The sequence below is a fragment of the Tiliqua scincoides genome, chromosome 3, assembly GCF_035046505.1.
Source record: "Tiliqua scincoides isolate rTilSci1 chromosome 3, rTilSci1.hap2, whole genome shotgun sequence".
Lineage (NCBI taxonomy): Eukaryota > Metazoa > Chordata > Lepidosauria > Squamata > Scincidae > Tiliqua > Tiliqua scincoides.
In genome coordinates this window covers 201,064,906-201,085,327 of record NC_089823.1, presented here as the reverse complement: position 1 = coordinate 201,085,327, position 20,422 = coordinate 201,064,906, and the positions used below count along the sequence as shown (strand labels likewise).

General features: G+C 45.6%; 1 protein-coding gene across 3 annotated transcripts in view; it reads right to left on the bottom strand.

The window, feature by feature from the left end:
• ST6GAL1 (ST6 beta-galactoside alpha-2,6-sialyltransferase 1) overlaps positions 1 to 4,753 on the bottom strand; it is a 97,289-nt gene extending 92,536 nt beyond the window's left edge. For 2 of the 3 annotated variants that reach the window (XM_066619927.1, XM_066619930.1), the window contains exon 1: positions 3,876 to 4,216. The gene's annotated coding sequence lies outside the window, so the exon portion shown is untranslated. Of the gene's footprint in view, positions 1 to 3,875; positions 4,217 to 4,684 lie in introns of those variants that run through there. The other variant, XM_066619928.1, reaches the window with a different exon arrangement.
• Positions 4,754 to 20,422: the final 15,669 nt, after the last annotated feature.

The following is a 20,422-nucleotide window of genomic DNA, read 5'->3' as shown; positions in this document are numbered from 1 at the left end:
ACTCAAGTTACTCACCAAAAGGTCGGCGGTAAAGTAAAAGAGTTCGTGCAGGGCACCTGCCTCCTGCCTCCCCGCTCCCTCTGCCCAGCATGCCTCCCATCTGGGAGGGGCGCCCTCCCAGCACTGGCCCAGCGGTACATGCCTTATGGCAGTAAGCTGGAGCAATGAGCTCAGGACTGGGCTCTTAGTCTGCATATTCATTATTTCAGGGGACTAAAATATGCAGTAAGGAGGAGGAAGCCATAGAGAGTTAAATTTCAACATTATTTCTGTTTCTGTTAAATTTCAACATGATTTCTGTTGAACCAAACAGAACTGTGAGATTCCAAATTTGTGGAACATTTCTGGGAAACAACTGAGGGCGCAATCTTAACCAACTTTCCAGCACTAGCATAGCTGTGCCAGTGGGGCATGTGCTGCATCCTGCAGTTGGGGGGCAGTCATGGAGTCCTCCTCAAGGTAAGGCAATGTTTGTTCCCTTATCTCAGAGTTGCATTGCCTTTATGTCAGTGTTAAGAAATTGTTTAGGATTGCGGCCTGAGTCGAAAACATTTTCTGTTATCTTCTTTCCACTAAATAGTGTCATGTTGGAGTTTTCTAAGAAAAGATACTAATATGAAATGTACACTGTACACATATTCAAAATTTACTATTACTGTCCTCATTTACAATTTAAGTGTGCCGGGAATGACAAGGTGGGATCGCACTGGCATTGTCACTGAATTTAGGGTACAATCCTTTGCACACTTTCCTGGGAGTAAGCCCCATTGATGAGAATGGGACTTACTTCTGAGTAGACATGCATAGGATTGGGGTGTCACTCATCCCATTTAATTGCATGAGAATTCCAGTGTGACTCCACTTGTGTTAGGGTCACACACAGAGACACAAAAGTTTCCTTCATGCAGACACTACACAAAGGAGAGACTGGACTCACAGCTATTGGACCCCATCTGCATAGTCAAGAGAACTTCAGAAAAGAAGGCCTAAACACGCACAGGGGCATCTAGACAAAGACAATTCATCCAAATTGAAGATTAACAATGCCAAAGGAATATTAATATTACCAAAGAACTTTCTAGCTATGCAAGGGTAGTAACTCAGCATCATTTTACATTGGCCTAAGGGTAGAATATTTTCTTAACTATTTCACCAGCTATCACTCTTCTTCCCAAAACTGTAGCAGCATTGTCCTATTAATATTAAAGTTGCAACTTTGAGGATGAATTCCATGGTTTTCATTGATACAAAATAGCCTGTGAAAATTGCGCTCAAGAACAGATGGCAAAGCAATATCTTTCTGTAGAATTTAGACTGTGATGCTATCCACAGTTTCACACATATTAGCCCAATTAATGTCAACTCAAGTTATCTGTGCAGCCTGAAATATACTGAAAGCAACACATCCAAATCCAAATGTGTTTGCATCCCCCAAATTTCAGCAGACTAGCATAATTCCCACTCCTCATCACTTGGCAAATCTGTCCACAAGATATCTAGAGCAGGACCCATGTTAAGAAAACATCTGTTTGTGTCACCTTTCCATAATGTAGGTTAAATTCTGGTCTCACAAGCGTTCTGTCAAATGACTTTCTCCTAAGCTGGAAAGAATCTTGCTCGTCCAGTACTTCAGAGAAAACATATATACATGATCAAGTTCTTAAGGGTCTAATCAACCAAGTTCTCCTGCACAAGTCTTATTCAAATAAATGAGGGTTTTTCCGCACCATTTCCAGGAGACTGGGTCCAGTGCTAATTGGAACATAAACAATCCTTTTCCTTTTGCACACAACATGTTGCACAGTGCAAACTCAAAAGGAACAAAAGATCCCTATTCTGTCACAGCAGATGGTGAGAATACAGGGACAAGGCCAATCTTAATTGTGACATCTCAATAGGTTGCTCTTTTCTAAGTAATGCTAAACATTTTCAAACGGCATTCAGCAAATCAAAACATATGATGAATGTCTGGGAGGCCATACGCCCCTGGAACTTTTTCACCACAAGTTCACTGACTGGCAAGAGACTTTCCCACAAGCTGATGGGATCTCAATTCATTCAGTCCTATCAGTTAGATCATCTGGAGCAAAACCTTAAAAACACTAATCAGCACCTAAACCTTGACAACTTCACATTGCTTCTGAAAAGCAATGTTCTAACCCCAAATGTAACTTCTCTAAATTTGAATACTGAACTATTTACTTCAGGTCCAATACTATCCAACTTTCCAGTTGTGAAAGTTGTGCCCCTATGGGGCATGTGCTGCATCCTGTGCTTGCGGGGCAGTCATAGAGACCTCCTCAAGGTAAGGGAACATTTGTTCCCTTACCTGGGGCTTCACTCCAGTTGCATCAGTGTTGAAAAGTTGGATAGGATTGGGCGCTCAGTTTCCTTGAGGGTTCTGCCACTGACTTCTAGCTCAGTGATTTTTCAACCTTTTTCATCTCATGGCACACTGTCAAGGAGCTAAAATTGTCAACGCACACCATCACTTTTTTGGTCAATGACCAAGGACATGCAGTGGGGAGGGCAGGTGAGGTAGAGCCTCCCCATCAGAGTCCTTCAAAAAGCGCAGCCCGCCATGGGAGTTGCTCAAGCACCCACCACTCATGCGCTTTCTTAGTGAATTGTGGGTGCTTGGGTGCTTCTCACAATGGTGGCACTTTTCGAAGGCCTCCGGTAGGGAGGCTCTGCCTCACCTGCCCCCCAACCACCCACTGCCCATCCCTGCCATTAACAAGGCACACCGCACTGCCAGCCAGGGGCTCACATCCCCCAATAGCCCTACTAATAAACAGCCTTCGCCCAAACTCCTGCGGCACACCTATGGACCATTTGTGGCACAGTGCCATGACGTGCCAATGTGCCATGGTACAGTGGTTGAAAATTGCTGCTCTGGGAAAAAGTTACTGCTGCCAAGCAAAAACATGACCTATCTCTACAGTCCCCCACTCCAAAAATGAGTGAATAAACTAAATATTCAGAGAAACTAATCTTGCTCCCCCCCCCAATAGAGAGGAAAATGAGGATCCTGAACAAATGGAGAGCCACCCGTTGCCTGATTTTTGGCATCCAAAGAACACAGTCCTTCAAGGACCTGCTTTCCACTATGAAGATAGGCAGCAAATACCACCCCAAAGTCCTTCCTCACATGGGAGGCCTCCCCCCCCCCCAGACCTCTCTCTCTCAACACACACACAGATGCACAGTGTGGGTAAAGTTGCTGGGACCCTGGGCAATGTCTCCAGCCAGAGATGCCACCTCCACTTCCAAGTTCTGCAGTGTGAAATGCGGACTTGTGCTGCTGCTTCAAGGGCTCTGCTAACCATTGCAGCAGGGAGCTCCTGTAAGAACATAACAACAGCCCCACTGGATCAGGCCAGAGGGACATCTAGTTCAGCTTCCTGTATCTCACAGTGGCCCACCAGATGCCTCAGGGAGCACACAAGAGACCTACACCCTGGTGCCCTCCCTCGCACCTGGCATTCTGAGGTAGCCTACTTCTAAAGGTGCATAAATGCACTCTAAATGCTTCTAAAGGTGCATATGTACTCAAAGGTGCATAAATTTCGTTGTGCTGTAGCACAATGACTATAAAGTTACTACTACTACTACTACTACTGAAACCAGGAGGTAGCACAGACACATCATGGCTTGGAACCTCTGATGGACGTTCCCTCCAGAAATTGGTCCAATTATCTTTGAAAGGTATCCAGGCGTTCCACAGACGAGCGACACGCGGAGTACAGTAGCGTCGCGTGGCAAGGAGTTCCCCAGACTAAACTACCCGCGGAGTACAGTTGCGGCAGCGTCCTCCTCCTGCCCCCTGCGCCCCGCGTGTGGCTGCGCTGCGCGCGTCTTGGCGTGCAACTCACTTGGGAGCCTGGCGACGGCGGCTGCTGCTGTGCGCCTGGCCGTGGCCCGGGGAAGCTCCTCCGGCGCGGCCGCCCCCTCCTCGTCTGTCCTCGCCTTTGTTACCGCCCCGAGCTCCGCTGGGCGATGGGAAGAAGCCTCCTGCCCAGAGGCGGACGCCGCTCGGCCGCACCGCTTGGCACCGAGGAGGGCCGGGCTGCTGCTGCGGGGCTGCTGCCGGGTGCAAGAGTGGCCCCCATCGCAGCCACCTCCCGGCCGGCAGGGGAGGCGGGCGGGCGGGCGGTGCAGAGGCAGCCGGGCCAGCCTCGTCCAAGGCCGGGCGATGACCCCGCCGGCTCCCCCCAGCCGCCCTGCGGGAGCGGCTGGCTACCAGCCCCGCCAGCGCATCCCGAGCGCCGCTCGGCTCCACGTGGGGACGCGGTGGCCGGTGGGGGCGCCCCGGGGGGGCGGAGCGGGCGAAGAAGCCGGGCTGCCGGCCAGGCGGCGACGCTGACTGGCTTGGCGGTGGCGAGGGAGGGTCCGGCACAGGCAGCAGCCCCTTCCCCTCCTACCCTCCCGAGCGGACGCACACGCAGCCCGGGCTGGGGGGAAGTGGCTCCTCCTGCCGCCGCGCAGCCTTTGTCTAGGCTGCAGTCCTAGCCACGCTCTCCTGCCAGCAAGCCCCGTGGCTGACTTCTGAGTAGACCCGCCTAGGATTGGGCTCCGAAAAAGAACAGGGACGGCGAGATGCGGTGCCCCAAAGCAAGGGGGGGCCAGGCAGCAAAAGCTTCCCTTGGTGGCTGGCTGAGAAAGACCCCGCGGCTTCATTTACCTGCAGAACCTGTGCGCTCGGTGCAGAAGAGAAGAGAGTGCCCTTGAGCACCTGCAGAGTGCCTTCCCTCTCTCCGCGCATAGCCACCAGCCAGGCACGCTTTTTATGGCACCTCAGAGGGGGTGTTCTTTCAGATCGGAAGGCGTGCTCTCAGATGGGCTTGAGCCTGGCATCCTTCGCTATTCAGCCTGGCAGGTGAGGCAGAGCTGCCTGCATGCCTTCAGCCTGGCATGCCTTCGCTGTGCTTCAAAGGCAGAGAAATACTCGGTGGGGGGGGGGGGTGATTCAAAGAGCCTTTGAATCAGGGTGATGAAAGAGGAGAAGGCACCCCAAATCGTAGGACACCCAATATAAATGTAGGACATGACAACACAAAAGCGAAAAACACTCACGGATTGTTTTCATGTGGTTCATATAAACACTAGATTACTTATTATTAAATTTAAAACTACATTACATACAATTTATTACATAGGATTTGTTAATTACAAGGAGGCTATGTGCTGCCTGCAGGGCCCCACTCACAAACGTTCAAAGTTCTTTGAAGGACATTGAAGTTCTTTTCCAGGAGGTAAGGCTCAAAAAGAGGACATGTCCTGGAAAAGTGGACGCCTGGTGACCCTGCTTTGAATTCTAAACATGCCTGCAGTTCAATCTCACCTTTCCTCCAAGTCGTTTAGGGAATCGTATCTGATTCCCTCCACCCCACCCTGTTCTATCCTTGCAACAACCCTGTAAGGGAGATGAGACATGCCCAAAACTAACCACCTATTTTCATGGGTTCATATCCCTAGTTCTTCCTCCTGTTAATCCAGCACTCTGACCGCTGCATCATATTGCCAGAGAGAATTCTGTATGCAGGTGAAACATGCCCTTTCCTATTTCCAGTGGCTGTTATGAGACCACTTGTCCAGGAATGCACCGGATCACGGCTGAAAACAGGCAAAGGCCATATAATGTAATCGGCAGTACAGGAGTGTTACATAATTGGATTATTCATCTAAAAACATTGACTCTTCTTTCACAGAGGACAGGCAAAAGCCAGATAATTGTTTTGGGGGAGGCCAGGTTGACTACACCCCTTGCAGCTCCTGGGCTTTTGTGGCTGGCATAGTATACCACTGATGGCTGCTGAAAGAGAAAATAAGAGGCACAGGATTCCGGCTGCACCCAGAATGATGCTTCTTTGGAGACAGGGTTGCACCGCAGCCTCAGATTTTGATTCAAGGCAGGAAGCGGCAAGAGCAGCCTCTGAGAGCAGTGAAACCACAGCTGTATCCTCTTTGTAGCATGTATCATACCAGTAGTACATATACTACTCATACCCATAGTTGACAAGCCTCCAATTTTACACATTTTGCATCTCACTCTCATTAGGGAGGGTCTTTCCCACCAGACCCTTTGCTTCTTTTTCACTCTCTTTTTAGCCTGTTTTTCCACCTTCCTCATCTTACCTGGCATTCTGTGGAAGAGACCAGTGGTGTGGCTGGTGTCCTCACGAGAAAGCGGAGAGGAGAGGCAGGGGCTGCCTGTCAATGCCAGCGTGCCAACAAAAAGAGGCTTTGTGTACAGACCAGACTCTCTGTCGTGTTGCATCAGTGTGCCTGCACCTCCTATTGCCTCTTGCATGCTGTTCTGTTTCCCCAAAGCAGGTTCGTTACAGATAAGCAGGTTTTGTCGAGGCTGTGTTGTAATTGCCCAAGTTATTGCATCTTTTGTTGCCATTTACAACTGCCAGCCTGTTATATGCAAGTGTCCTACAAATTTAAGGTACAGTGTCAGGTTGGGGAAAAATTAAAACACCTGTAAGCTAGAGTCGTGAATTTCATCCACTATGCACACATGGTGTGCCGCAAATGGTCCACAGGTGTGCCACAGGAGTTTGGGGGAGGGTCATTTATTAGTTGGGTCATTGGGGGATGTGAGCCCCCTACCAGTAGCTCAGTGTGCCTTGTTACAGCCCAATCCTATCCACACTTTCCTGGGAGTAGGCCCCATGGACTCTAATGGAACTTACTTCTGCGTAGACATGCATAGGATTGGGCTGTCAATTGTCCAAAAACTGATGGTGTGCCTTGACCATTTTAGCGCCTTGTCAGTGGGCCATGAGATGAAAAAGGTTGAAAATCACTGAACTAGAGGCTAATCAGCAGAGCATCATGAAACTAGTCCAGTCGTTCCCAAAATTTTTCGACTGGCAGCTCCCTTGACCTACAGGACCATTGGTCGTAGCTCCCCATTAGGGCTACTATCCTATACATTGTACAAGGCAGCGGGTTTTTTGTGAGGATTCTGCGGCTCCCCAGGGAGCCATGCATGACTCACACTTTGGGAACCACTGCTGTAGTCTTATAGTCTGACTACGTATTGTTGGCCGTAATCTTGATACTTGCCACTGACTGCAGTTTTGTTACTTTGTGGGGCTCCTTTCCTGCCCTTCTTCACTGCATCTCTGCAAAGGTTTAAAATAATTGCTTAAGCAATTGTCTAAAAGATAAAGTTCTTTCTGAGGTCAGTTTCTTTGTCCTGCCAAGGGCAATTAACACAACAGTTTACAGCTGATTGGTTTTTATTTCTTATTTTTGCTGTACTGTTTTCGGTGCTGTTTGGGCCAGTGCTGAAACAAATGGAGTGAACTGAAATAAAGAGACATTTAGCCTTGATCTTCTGTGGGCTTCTCATCCTCTGAAAGAAAAGGCTCGTTTTTAAAATAAATCATGTCCTTGAGAGAAGAGACAAGCCCCAAATTATCCCCTGCTCACCCCATATTTTTCCTATGGCTGTCCTGCTACATTTCTCAACCCACTGTTATTTGGGGGGAGGGAGGGGGGCAGAGAACTGACTGACAGGCTCAATGCCTAAATATGTTTTGAAGTTAATTGACTTTCTGCTTACTTTGTGATTTTGTGTTATACAATTCAGGATTGGCTGCTCCTGGCAGAGCAGTCCAACAGCCCACTATGCGGACAGCCCACTAACACTGGCATGACGTCGGTGCAGAGTTGCTAGTGTTGGCGTGTTTCCAAAATCGGCCAGCACCAGAGATGTACACCGCAATCCTTACTTCTACTCAGAAGTAAGTCCCAATGAGTTTTATGGGACTGATGCCCAGGTAAATGTACAGTGAAGTGAGGCACTAGTATCTCAGAGCTTTCCAGCCTGTATAAGTGAAGAATAAGGTCACGCTGTACATCAGTTATAAAGGGTAATTCTTTATGCATCAGTATTGGGAAGATTTCAACAGAACTGGGTGAAACATGTATAAAAGTGCCACTGCTTCACGCTAAAAAGGACAAAGAACAATATATCCACTGTTGGTGTATGCACCCAACCCTTTTTTATGTACTGTACATATCTTTGGGGTTTGCATTTTTCACATTGTCTGCTCTCTGAAGTCAATAAAACGTTAATCTTTATTTGGTGACTCTTGCTTTTCTCAGATTGCTAAAATTTAGTAAGTTGTTAGCATTGACAGATTTGCTTAAAATGACCAGCTTGAGGCTACATTGTAGGTAAGGAGCCAACCCAGCTCTGATAGATTTAATGGCCAATATTTTGTATTCAGCTTCTCAAACACTGTAATAATGGAACTCTAATCATATCAGATACTGTACTGTACTCACATGTCTTCTGTATTGGACAATTACTTTCAAAGAGTGATTTATTCATTGTGCTCTGCATTCAGTTGATATGCCAGACTCTAGTTTGCGAGGAAGGGGTTGTTCACCAACCTCATCCAATACTTTCAGTGAGCAAAGGGAGGAAAGGGAATTTTGTTTCAAAATAGCATGTCACTCCTGTTATCTATTCCATTGGCTTGTTTCCAGGCTCAGTTCCAAATGCTGATTCTCCAAAACCTGAATGGTCTGAGAGTCAGAAGACTTGAAGGACCACCTACTGATTTCCATATGTGTTTCCCTGACACATCACAAATCTTGCTGTATGTGTCCCTGTTGTCTGAACTCTGCAAGTAGGTATGAGAGGCAGGGTCTTTTCAGTTGTGGCTTCTACAGTCTGGAGCACCAACTCTAGGGAGGCCTGCCTGGCCCCTTCATTATTCTGCTTTCATTAGATGTTGATGACATAACTGTCTTGGAAAACTTTTGGAATGGTAGTGAATTAATCCGTTGCAGTACTCTTTTTTTGTTTCCATTATTGTGCGGGATTGTATTGCTCTTGATATTATGGTTTTTGGTTTACTGTTGACCTTCTTTTTTAGCTGCTTTGCTTTTAATTTGAATCAGATAATATGTATGTATTTGTTGGGAGCAGTGGCAAACACGACGGAAGATGGTAGAAGCCTTCAGGAAGACCTTACCAGAATGGAATACTGGGCAGAAATGAATAAGATGAAATTCAATGGGTTCTGCAATGCAAGGTTCTGCACTTAGGTCAAAATAACCCAAGAGACAGGTATAGGTTGGGCAATAGATAGCTTGGCAGCACAAAATGTCAGCAGGATCTTGGAGTTGCAGTAGTTGACACGATGCCTGCATCAATTCTTGATGATAAGGGCAGTTCAGCAGTGGAACAGATTGCCAAGGGAGGTGGTGAATTCTCCCTCACAGGAGACCTTTAAGCAGAGCCTCTAGAGGCATCTGTTGGAGGTGCTCTTGGAGGATTTCCTGCTACAGGCAGGGGGTGGACTAAATGACCTTGTGGGTCCCTACCAACTATGGTTCTGTGATATCTATGACATCTCACATTTCTCAGAAACAGATCTCCCCCAAATCCAATTTTATTTTAAAAAAGAATTCTGATACAAAGTAAATAATGCACATTCTATGTGTATTTCAGATATGAGAAAATTTAAATGTACAGGTTGAGTCTCATTATTTGCATGGGTTCCGTTCCCAGAATTCATGTGAATGGTAAAAATCACACTATAGCAAATCAATTTAAAAAACAAAGTTCCTTTGCTCAGGTGATTTAAAAACAGCCTTTGTGATGTTAAGATAGAGTCATTAAGAGGATAATCCAACAGTCTCTCTTCAGGCCCTTAGAAAGGATGATCTTTCTTTCCAGTCCAGGGGGAAGGGAGGGGGTCCCTTGGAGAGATAATGATTGATGGATTGTCAGCTGGCTGCCCTCTCTCTCTAACTATTGTAAAGGACTGTTTTCCTTTAATTTAAAGGGCCCTTCTCATCATGTTGAGATAAAAATCTCTACAACACTAAGAAAGCATTTTAAAGGGGTGCATTTTTCCCCTTCTCCAGGGATCAGCACATTCCTTCTCATTTGCAGTGGCCATTCTATTTTGAATAAACTATATTCCTATTTTGAATTTTCCATCCTTGGAAAATTTGCTGAGTCAAATCCGTGTATCAAAAATCCACATATAACAAGGCTGGACCTGTTATGAATGTTAATGTTTCAACTGCAAGAAGCTTCAGCACTGGTCAGCTCTGCTTCTTGATGCTGCGGACTGATAAGTGCATTTTCTTGTCTTTGTCTCTTCCTGTTGCTGAGCAAATTATGCAAACAAAGAAGGTGGAAGTAAAGTTTACTAGACTGCAAGAAAATACGTGTAAAATAATGCACATTGGGACAAAAAATCAACACATATAGGCAGGTGGGTTCTGAGCTGTCTGTGACTACTCAGGAGAGAGATCCTGGGGTGCTGGTGGACAGCTGGATGAAAGTGTCATAAGAACATAAGAACAGCCCCACTGGATCAGGCCATAGGCCCATCTAGTCCAGCTTCCTGTATCTCACAGCGGCCCACCAAATGCCCCAGGGAGCACACCAGATAACAAGAGACCTCATCCTGGTGCTCTCCCCTACATCTGGCATTCTGACTTAACCCATTCCTAAAATCAGGAGGTTGCGCATACACATCATGGCTTGTACCGCATAATGGATTTTTCCTCCAGAAACTCGTCCAATCCCCTTTTAAAGGCGTCTAGGCTAGACGCCAGCACCACATCCTGTGGCAAGGAGTTCCACAGACCGACCACGCGCTGAGTAAAGAAATATTTTCTTTTGTCTGTCCTAACCCGCCCAACACTCAATTTTAGTGGATGTCCCCTGGTCTGGTATTATGTGAGAGTGTAAAGAGCATCTCCCTATCCACTCTGTCCATCCCCTGCATAATTTTGTATGTCTCAATCATGTCCCCCCTCAAGCGTCTCTTTTCTAGGCTGAAGAGGCCCAAACGCCGTAGCCTTTCCTCATAAGGAAGGTGCCCCAGCCCCGTAATCATCTTAGTCGCTCTCTTTTGCACCTTTTCCATTTCCACTATGTCTTTTTTGAGATGCGGCGACCAGAACTGGACACAATACTCCAGGTGTGGCCTTACCATCAATTTGTACAACGGCATTATAATACTAACCGTTTTGTTCTCAATACCCTTCCTAATGATCCCAAGCATAGAATTGGCCTTCTTCACTGCCACCGCACATTGGGTCGACACTTTCATCGACCTGTCCACCACCACCCCAAGATCTCTCTCCTGATCTGTCACAGACAGCTCAGAACCCATCAGCCTATATCTAAAGTTTTGATTTTTTGCCCCAATGTGCATGACTTTACACTTACTGACATTGAAGCGCATCTGCCATTTTGCTACCCATTCTGCCAGTCTGGAGAGATCCTTCTGGAGCTCCTCACAATCACTTCTGGTCTTTACCACTTGGAAAAGTTTGGTGTCGTCTGCAAACTTAGCCACTTCACTGCTCAACCCTGTCTCCAGGTCATTTATGAAGAGGTTGAAAAGCACCGATCCCAGGACAGATCCTTGGGGCACACCGCTTTTCACCTCTCTCCATTGTGAAAATTGCCCATTGACACCCACTCTCTGCTTCCTGGCCTCCAACCAGTTCTCAATCCACGAGAGGACCTGTCCTCTAATTCCCTGACTGTGGAGTTTTTTCAGTAGCCTTTGGTGAGGGACCATGTCAAACGCCTTCTGAAAGTCCAGATATATAATGTCCACGGGTTCTCCCGCATCCACATGCCTGTTGACCTTTTCAAAGAATTCTATAAGGTTTGTGAGGCAAGACTTACCCTTACAGAAGCCATGCTGACTCTCCCTCAGCAAGGCCTGTTCGTCTATGTGTTTTGAGATCCTATCTTTGATGAGGCATTCCACCATCTTACCCGGTATGGATGTTAGGCTGACCGGCCTATAGTTTCCCGGGTCCCCCCCTCTTTCCCTTTTTAAAAATAGGTGTGACATTTGCTATCCTCCAATCTTCTGGCACTGTGGCCGTTTTGAGGGACAAGTTGCATACCTTAGTCAAGAGATCTGCAACTTCATTCTTCAATTCCTTAATAACCCTTGGGTGTATGCCATCAGGGCCCGGTGACTTATTGATCTTTAATTTATCAATGAGGTCTGAAACATCTTCTCTTTTAACCTCTATCTGACTTAACTCCTCGGTTAGGAGGGGCCGTTCGGGCAGCGGTATCTGTCCGAGGTCTTCTGCCGTGAAGACAGATGCAAAGAACTCATTTAATTTCTCTGCCATCTCTAAGTCTCCTTTTATCTCCCCTTTCCCTCCCTCACCATCCAGAGGGCCAACCGCTTCTCTGGCGGGTTTCCTGCTTCTAACATATTTGAAGAAGCTTTTATTATTCCCCTTAATGTTGCTGGCCATGCGTTCCTCATAGTCTCGCTTGGCCTCCCCTATCACCTTCTTACAGTTCTTTTGCCAAGAACTTAAAGTGTCAACTTAAGTGTCAACTTAAAGTGTGGCAGCAGTGAAGAAGGCTAATTTCATGCTTGGGATCATTAGAAAAGGTATTAAAAATAAAGCAGCTAGTATTACAATGCCATTGCACAAATCAATGGTGAGGCCACACCTGGAGTATGGTGTCCAGTTCTGGTCACCACATCTTGAAAAGAACATAGTGGAAACTGAAAAGGTGCAGAAGAGAGTAACCCAAATTATTGCTGGGCTGGTGCACCTCTGTTATCAGGAAAGGCCACAGCGTTTGGGGTTCTTCAGTCTAGAAAAAAGGCACCTGAGGGGGGACGTGATTGAGACAGACAAAATTATGCAGGGGATGGATAGAGTGGATAGAAGAATGTTCTTTTCCCTCTTACACAACACTAGAACCAGGGGACATCCTCTAAAACGGAGTGTTGGGAGGACAGACAAAAGAAAATATTTCTTTACCCAACTTGTAATTAGTCTGTGGAACCCCTTGCCACAGGAAGTGGTGATGGCAACTGGCCTACATGCCAGTTGGGAATTGGACAGGTTTCTGGAGGGTTACAAGCCATGATGGGTATGTGCAGCCTCCTGATTTTAGAAGTAGGCTACTTCAGAATGTCAGTTTCAAGGGAGGGCACCAGGATGCAGGTCTCTCCTTGTCTTGTGTGCTCCTTGAGGCATCTGGTGGGCCACTGTGAGGCACAGGAAACTAGACTAGATGATCCTGTGGCCTGATCCAGCAGGCCTCTTCTTATGTTTATGTTCTTATTATTCTCAAGTCATATAAGCAAAGCATAGTCAAGACCCATAAAAAAAGTCATACAGGATATGTAGCGGAAACCACTTAGAAGCATAGGCAAGATGTTTTCTACAACAAGTGTTACAGTGACCGTTATTGAGAGCAGCTTTAGTCTCGGTAGAGTTGGATCCAGGGGCTGTTTTTCTTTTCAATTTCAATCCTATTTTGAATTTTCCATCCTTGGATTCCAAAGGTAAATCTCCCTTGTTTGTTTGTGTTTTAAATTAAATAGAAACTTGGCCCTGTGTGTGTTTGTTTCTGTTTTAAGTTAAATTAAAACTGAGGTCCAAAACAATAATTCATAGAGCAGTGTATTATCTTTTCCCATGCTCAGGAGTTGTTACTACACCTGCTCAGGAATATGTAGGAATGAACCTACATAAGTAAACAAAAAGCGCGTTAAAAGTTCTTTGACCATTGGCTGCGGCACACTTGGAGGAATTGGTATTTGAGAAGAAAAGGGGAGAATAAAAAGAGTTCAAATCACAATACAAGTTCATTTAGGGCAGGGGTGTCAAAACCATTTCATACCGAGGGCCGAATAGCATTCATGATGCCTGCTAAGGGCCAGAAGTGATGTCATTAGGCAGGAAGTGATGTCATTAAACAGGTCATAACCAAAAATAAACACTTTTTCTCACTTAGGAACTCATTAGCTGCAAATGACAGAAGAGAAAATATGCAAATCTTGATAATCTTTCAAGATATTGGAGAACCCAATTTTCATGTGGGCTGCCCTTTCAGCAGTAGCACCTCAGCACTACTCAGCAGCCGAGAGCCTGAGGGCCAGATGAAAAGCTTCAGCAGGCCCCTGGGCCTTATGTTTGACACCCCTGTTTTAGGGATTGATAGGAGGGGGAATAAAAATAAATGTGGCATGAGAGGCAAAGCAATAATAGAATGACATACAGTTGTATAGCTGAGGGGGTGCCAGGGGGGTACCGTGCTCCCAGGTGACACTCCTCTCGGGGCGGCAATGTGGACTCCAATCATGGCCACCAGCTCCTTCTGCTCTTTTGTCAGATGGGAAGAAGCGGATGGCTCAGCTGTTCTGAGAGTGGCTGGGATGGGCAGAGCATGACTCCTGCTCTGCCCCTCACAATCACTGAGCACCGCTCTGAGCGGCCACCCAGAGCAACGCTCAGCCAAGAGTGGTTGCGAAGGGGAGCAGGAGACCCTGCACTGCTGTGAGTGGTGTGCAACTGGAAGTTTGTGGTGACATCATCACAGGTTTCTCAACTTGAGAAGAATTGATCAGGTGTAATGTGGAATTGCCAGTCACTTTGGGGAAATTAGCATACCAGCTCCCATTCAGACTTGACTCAAATAATGAGAGCGGGGGCTGGGGGAATATTGTAGGCAACAGGACAAAACATTTGACACTGTCTAACAGGCTCCAGATCGGCCTTGACCAAAGTTAAGGCATGAAACTCAGGCCTCCTCACTGCCATGGGTGCCAGTTCACAACAGAGTCTTCTATAACATTTATTTACAGGTACATCCATTCAATAAATATCCTTTCCTATGTTAATTAAAAGTGGCCTATTTGCCTCTTAATTGTCCTTCTCAATGGCTCTAGTAGTTTCTGTTTTGGCTGCAGGGCGGGGGAGCTTTGATTTCTGTTTTCCTTGCAGAGTTTTTCTTTTCATTTTTATGGTGAAAATTTTATTTTTTTATTTTATTATTTTAAAACTACAGCCCAATCCTCACTCTCACCAGCCTTCACAATGCAATGGCACCAACAGCATGTGCGCTACATGCTATGGTGGGGGTGGGGTGACCAGACGGCCTGGGAAAGGTAGGTAAAAATCACTTTTTTACTTACTTCCCTGTAAGCTGCCTGGCCACCAATTGTCTCCTTGGACCTACATCAGTTATTTAGCTGGCTCAAGTCCCAGGAGCCTCAAGGGGCATATCGGGCAGAGAAAAGGGAGTGAAATAAAAGTGAAAATGCATTGCTGCTTCTGAGATCCTTCCCACCTTCACCATAAACTGCCTTGGTTCTACCCACTTCCACCATGATCTTCCCCCGAACAGCCCCAAAACTGCCCCACCACCACTTTTTCTGCTCCAGCATGGGCTGGGTGAGCTGCTAGCACACAAGTGAAGCCTCCAGTCATTTGCTCTGGTGGCCCCAAAGCCGGGTCTATGGGGGGGGGGTGTTAAAGGGGCTAATTTGTATCTGGGCCCAGGTTCAAAAAGTGGGCCCAGCATGAGCCAAAGGAGGGAGCCCAGAAATTTCCGGGGATCTTACATTTTCCTATCTCACCGGACTTGCAGCCAGCACGGGATACTGGAGGCACTACCATCGGCATGTGCAAGTCATATGCGCCAGGCCGAGGAACGCGTACATGACACTCCTTAACACAGTGTCAAATCTGGGTGGAAAGCTGCCTGCTACAGTAGTTCCTTGGCTTGTGCATCTGCTTAACATGAAGGAGTGTGTAGGATCTCAGGGACACAGCTGCAGGGATACAGCTGCTACAGAAGTAAGTTTTGGTACACTTTCAATTCTGGTGTGAGCGTAAATATGATGATGCTAATTTTCTGCAATGATTTTCCATATTTAAAATATTTTAGAGAGGAGTGTGTTTGGTTTTCCGTATTACTGTATCTAGCTGCCAATGCTATGTAGGCAGGTAGACCTGAGCTCCACTCCATGGAGTGGGTGCTCCTTTTTTTAGCAGGGGGAGAGTAACTGGCCCACCTCACCCCAGCACTGTCTGTTCTAGTGGCTGTCTGCTGGTATTCATTTGCATCTTTTTAGATTGTGAGCCCTTTTGGGACAGGGAGCCATTTAGTTATTTGATTTTTCTCTGTAAACCGCTTTGTGAACTTTTAGTTGAAAAGCGGTATATAAATACTGTTAATAATAATAATAATAATGTCAGAAAGCCCAGCAGACCTGGGCTCCAAAGACTATACTGGCTGTTGCCACCCTCTCCTGCCCTGTTTTGTCCTTCCCACTCCCGTTCTGCCCACCCCATCATAATACCCTCCCCCTCTTTTGCCCTTGGGAAGGATCCCCAAATAAACTTTGTACCCCCTGATAAAAACCCTTCTCAGAGGCCCTATCCCAAAGTGCATGACAGCAGTGCTGCTTTTGTGGTACTGAACCAGAACTTACAGGGGTGAATCACATGATTCCTTGATTGGATTGGTTCGTAAAAGTGGAAAACAGTAGGTCAAGCATTTTCCTCCCTGACATTGGCATTGGGACATTGGGCATTGAAAAATAACTCAAGGGGCAAGTTAGGGACAATTCAACACTTCTTTCCCAACTGTGATCAACAGGTGACAATAGAAGGGGCAGGACCCTCAAACAGTTCTGTTTAAAAGCACAAAAGTCCTCAAAAGCCTCAGTGGTCCTTTGCCTATCCACACCAGACAGGTTGGTGCTATAACTGTGTTTCACTAATAAATAAAGAAAACAAATAAGGGTGTAAAACACAAGAGGACAATACGGAAAATCTAGGATTGCAACAATCTGATGATGATTGTTGTCTGAGTTCCTCCATAGTAGTGAGTGAGCAAAAGAGGGCCAGAGAAAAGAGCTGATATGGAAGCAATCCAGGGTACCTAACAAGAAAACTGTCCTAGGGTGGTCTCTGGGATAGCTGAGAGTGTAGAGGCTTGGGTGTTTTTTTCCCCCTGTCCATTCTGTGTTTGAGTTACAAAAAGTTACAAACCCCCATTTATTACATGCAGACAGGATGTTCGAAAGTATCCATACCTTTGCCCCAGTAGCGGAGACCTTGTCTTGAGCAAATACAGCCATATCAGGAAAAATAATTGCATCATTGTTCTCAACCCCCAGTTTGTTTGCTACATGAGTTGCACATAGAGACGGTGAGCTTTGAACCTCTTCCATGACTGACTAAAACTTCTCTCACTTCATTGTGCGGCCAGAAAGAATTTCCCATTCTCTTCAGAAAGGGAGATAAAGAAACTCTTCCCATGTCCTACAGTATCATAGCAAACATTCTGTACTTTTCACTTATCCCTTGTGCCCTGCCAGTTTTTGGTTGTGTTTCCATATTCTGTCCCTTCCTCTAGACATCTAGATATAAATAAAGTTTATTATTAAAGTTTATTATTATATCTCTGGCTGCCAAAGGATTCCACTTTTCCACCCTCCATTCAATGTCTCCATGAGTCCTACCCTGCCATCCCTGCTCAACAGATGTCAGCAAGTCAAAGATTCCATTCCCAGTGCTTTGTGAGTATCTGTCAGGCATGGGTAATACTTTTAGACAAAAGCTCAGTTTCCCGAAAGCCTAGTCAACATAGGATCAGTCAAGTGTTATCTGAGAAATTTATGGCTACACTGCCTTAAAACACAGCATAGAGCTGGTTTTGGTATACATCTTTGATATGACGTTCAGCTATAATACGTTTTGCAAAATACACAGGGATTGGACTGACGACATAACTGCAACCACCATGCTATCTCTCTCTCTCTCTCTCTCTCAAGTGATCCCAAGCAGGATGTGAGCCCATTCCACTTCCCTAGATTTCTGTCCTAGATTCTTCTTCTGAAATAGCCATTAATAAAATTAGATTCATTTTCCAGTGATCTGTTTAACCTCATGGCAGATAAAGGTGTTACATTAGCATAAGTTAGATGTAGTATGTTTTTCCAAAACAAAATCTATAGATTTTATTTATTATGACAGCAACTGTTACCCTGCACATGCCTGATCTCGTCTGATCTTGGAAGCTAAGCAGGGTCAGGCCTGGTTAGTACTTGGATGGGAGACCGCATGGGAATATTGGGTGCGGTAGGCTTATACCATAGTCTTTCGAGACTGAAGGTTGCCAACCATTTATTATGAAATGCTGAGACTCTTTTGCAACAGATGGTCCCAAACTATCCTTTAAAAAACAGTAAACATGTTGAACTATTAATCAAAGGTAACCATGATGTTAAACTATTGATCAAAGATACATTAATCTAAGGTAGCAATATAGACATAATCTCTAATAGTATGACATAATCTCTAATTGTATGACATACATAGATGACATGTGGGAGGAGGCACTGTGCCTTGTAGAAATATGTCAGGCAGATGTTTACCAGGTGTATCTCTAGGAAGTGACAGGGCTCAGTTCTGGTACTGAACATAAATTCTGGTATTGAACATGTGTGCTAAATCTAAGGCACCCAGGTGTTTGGTTTTGTTTAATTCTAAATGTATTCCACTTCGTTGAGCTGCTGTTTTGCATTTGGCTCTGAATGATAGATCTGCACATTCTAGCTTTTTTTTTTTTTTAATAGTTTATACAAGCCTGATATCTGCCCAGTTCAGATAGAGAGGTTTTTAACATTTTAATTCTGAAAGTGAGATCTGGGTGTATGGTGAAGCAATCCCATAATACCGCTTCCCTGGGATCAAGCCAGTCCAGACTTATCATGACAGCCCAGACTTGTACAAATCAATTCCACAAGATAACTGTATTTGGTAGTGAACCAGTGGTACGTCCATCTGATGTCCCTGATCAGTGCTACATGTAACACACTGACTGCAGAGGGAATTTTCCTGAAAGCATACCATGCAGTCTGGGATCTGATCTGCCCACTGTCAGCAGTTTTGCACCCAGAGGTACACGTGGCAGTGAAACAAGAAATGTGAAACAATCTGAGAAAGAACCAAAATCGCTGTCTGAAGATAAACCTTTAGCCCCTGACAGTCAGTAGTTGCAACACTGCTTTGATATACTTTTCCTTTCTTTGCCAACCCATGTTTATCATCAATACAAATAAATAAAACATTAGATTTGGCCCACACCAACGATGAGATGATACAAACCAGGTTCTGATGGCAGAAGCTATAATAATTCTCCAAATTCTAGTGTCACCCTGTTGCTGATTTTTTCACAGTACTTGCTCAGTAACTAACTTAACAGGATTAAGTTAGCATTAAAACACAACAAGTTCATGCACAACTTTAGGTGGATATGGTGGGCAGGAATCACAAGCTGTTTAGCAGCAATCAATCTCCAGCACCTGGACTCCAACTGGTTATGTATGAAGTGGACTGAAACCGGGGGCAAATTAGAGGCAAATAGTTGCTGGGGGCAAATTGGGAAAACATGCTGAATGCCAACAAATTTGCGCCATCGGAAGCTGAGCTATGGTTCTTAGCAATGATGCCATTTCTAGATCAGCAGTTATCATCAACTCAGCCAGGCATAAACAGATCAGTGATTGCTCACAGCAGTTTCAGTAGCTTTAGCACACACAGGGATCTGCTTTGTGTTCTTTGTTTAACTGAGCTTTGGATGATGGGGATACTAAATTGGGCCCAATGGCATCACTAAGGGGGTGCAGGCTACACCAGGTGACACACTTGGGGGGTGACACCACTACTAGTCAAAATTTTTTAAAACCTTGGTATTTTCAAATACCATCATGTTATCATTTGATGCATAATTTCATGCAGAATGCAATGAAACATCCCACATTGAACTACCTATATTCTGTCAAAGGTTATAGCCAATGGGTGGGGCAATGTTGCATCACCACCCAGGACATTGCCCCAACCACTGCATAGGAGGAGGTCCATCATGGGCCTCCCACTGACTTCTGGCCTCCCCCCTCCAGATGACTCAAACCCTACTGATGCCACTGATAGGGCTTTCTCAGTAGCAGCCGCTCCCCCTGGAATTCCCTTCCTGGAAGGCCCAGTTGGCTCTGATGCTACCCAGCTTTAAGCAGGCAGCAAAACCTTCTTGGTTCCATCAGACATTGTTGCTAGTTCATTGCTTTCTGCCTTTGCTAGCCACTTTCTGTCTTTTGATTGTGGTTTGTTGGATTAATTTGATTGACTGAAGTCCATTGTTTTATATATTTCTGAGTTGCTGTGAGTGGCCTTGGTCACTCCTTTGGTGGGACCAAAAGGCAAGCATAGGAATATATTAAATAAATAAACCTTCTGTGTGCAAAATTTGTGCTGTTACACCAAGCTATGGGCCCAAATTCTCCAGTGGTGCTTCTTTGGATCATGATCTAACCATTTTCCCTCTTGCCAACCACAGAAGTTCAATGCTCTTTTCTCGTGGTTATCTACTATCTTCATCTATTTGGCACAATACATGTAAATGGAAGCCAACAAAAAAGTCACAGTATAAAGATACTGTATTTATATATAAAATATGTTTCATTGGGCTCATCACAGATGCTTTAAACCCTTTAATTTGGAGTGTTGTTGATCACAAATCACATGGGTCACATGTCACATGGCTACAACCACATCCTTGTGATTGCGCTTAGTTATTGTT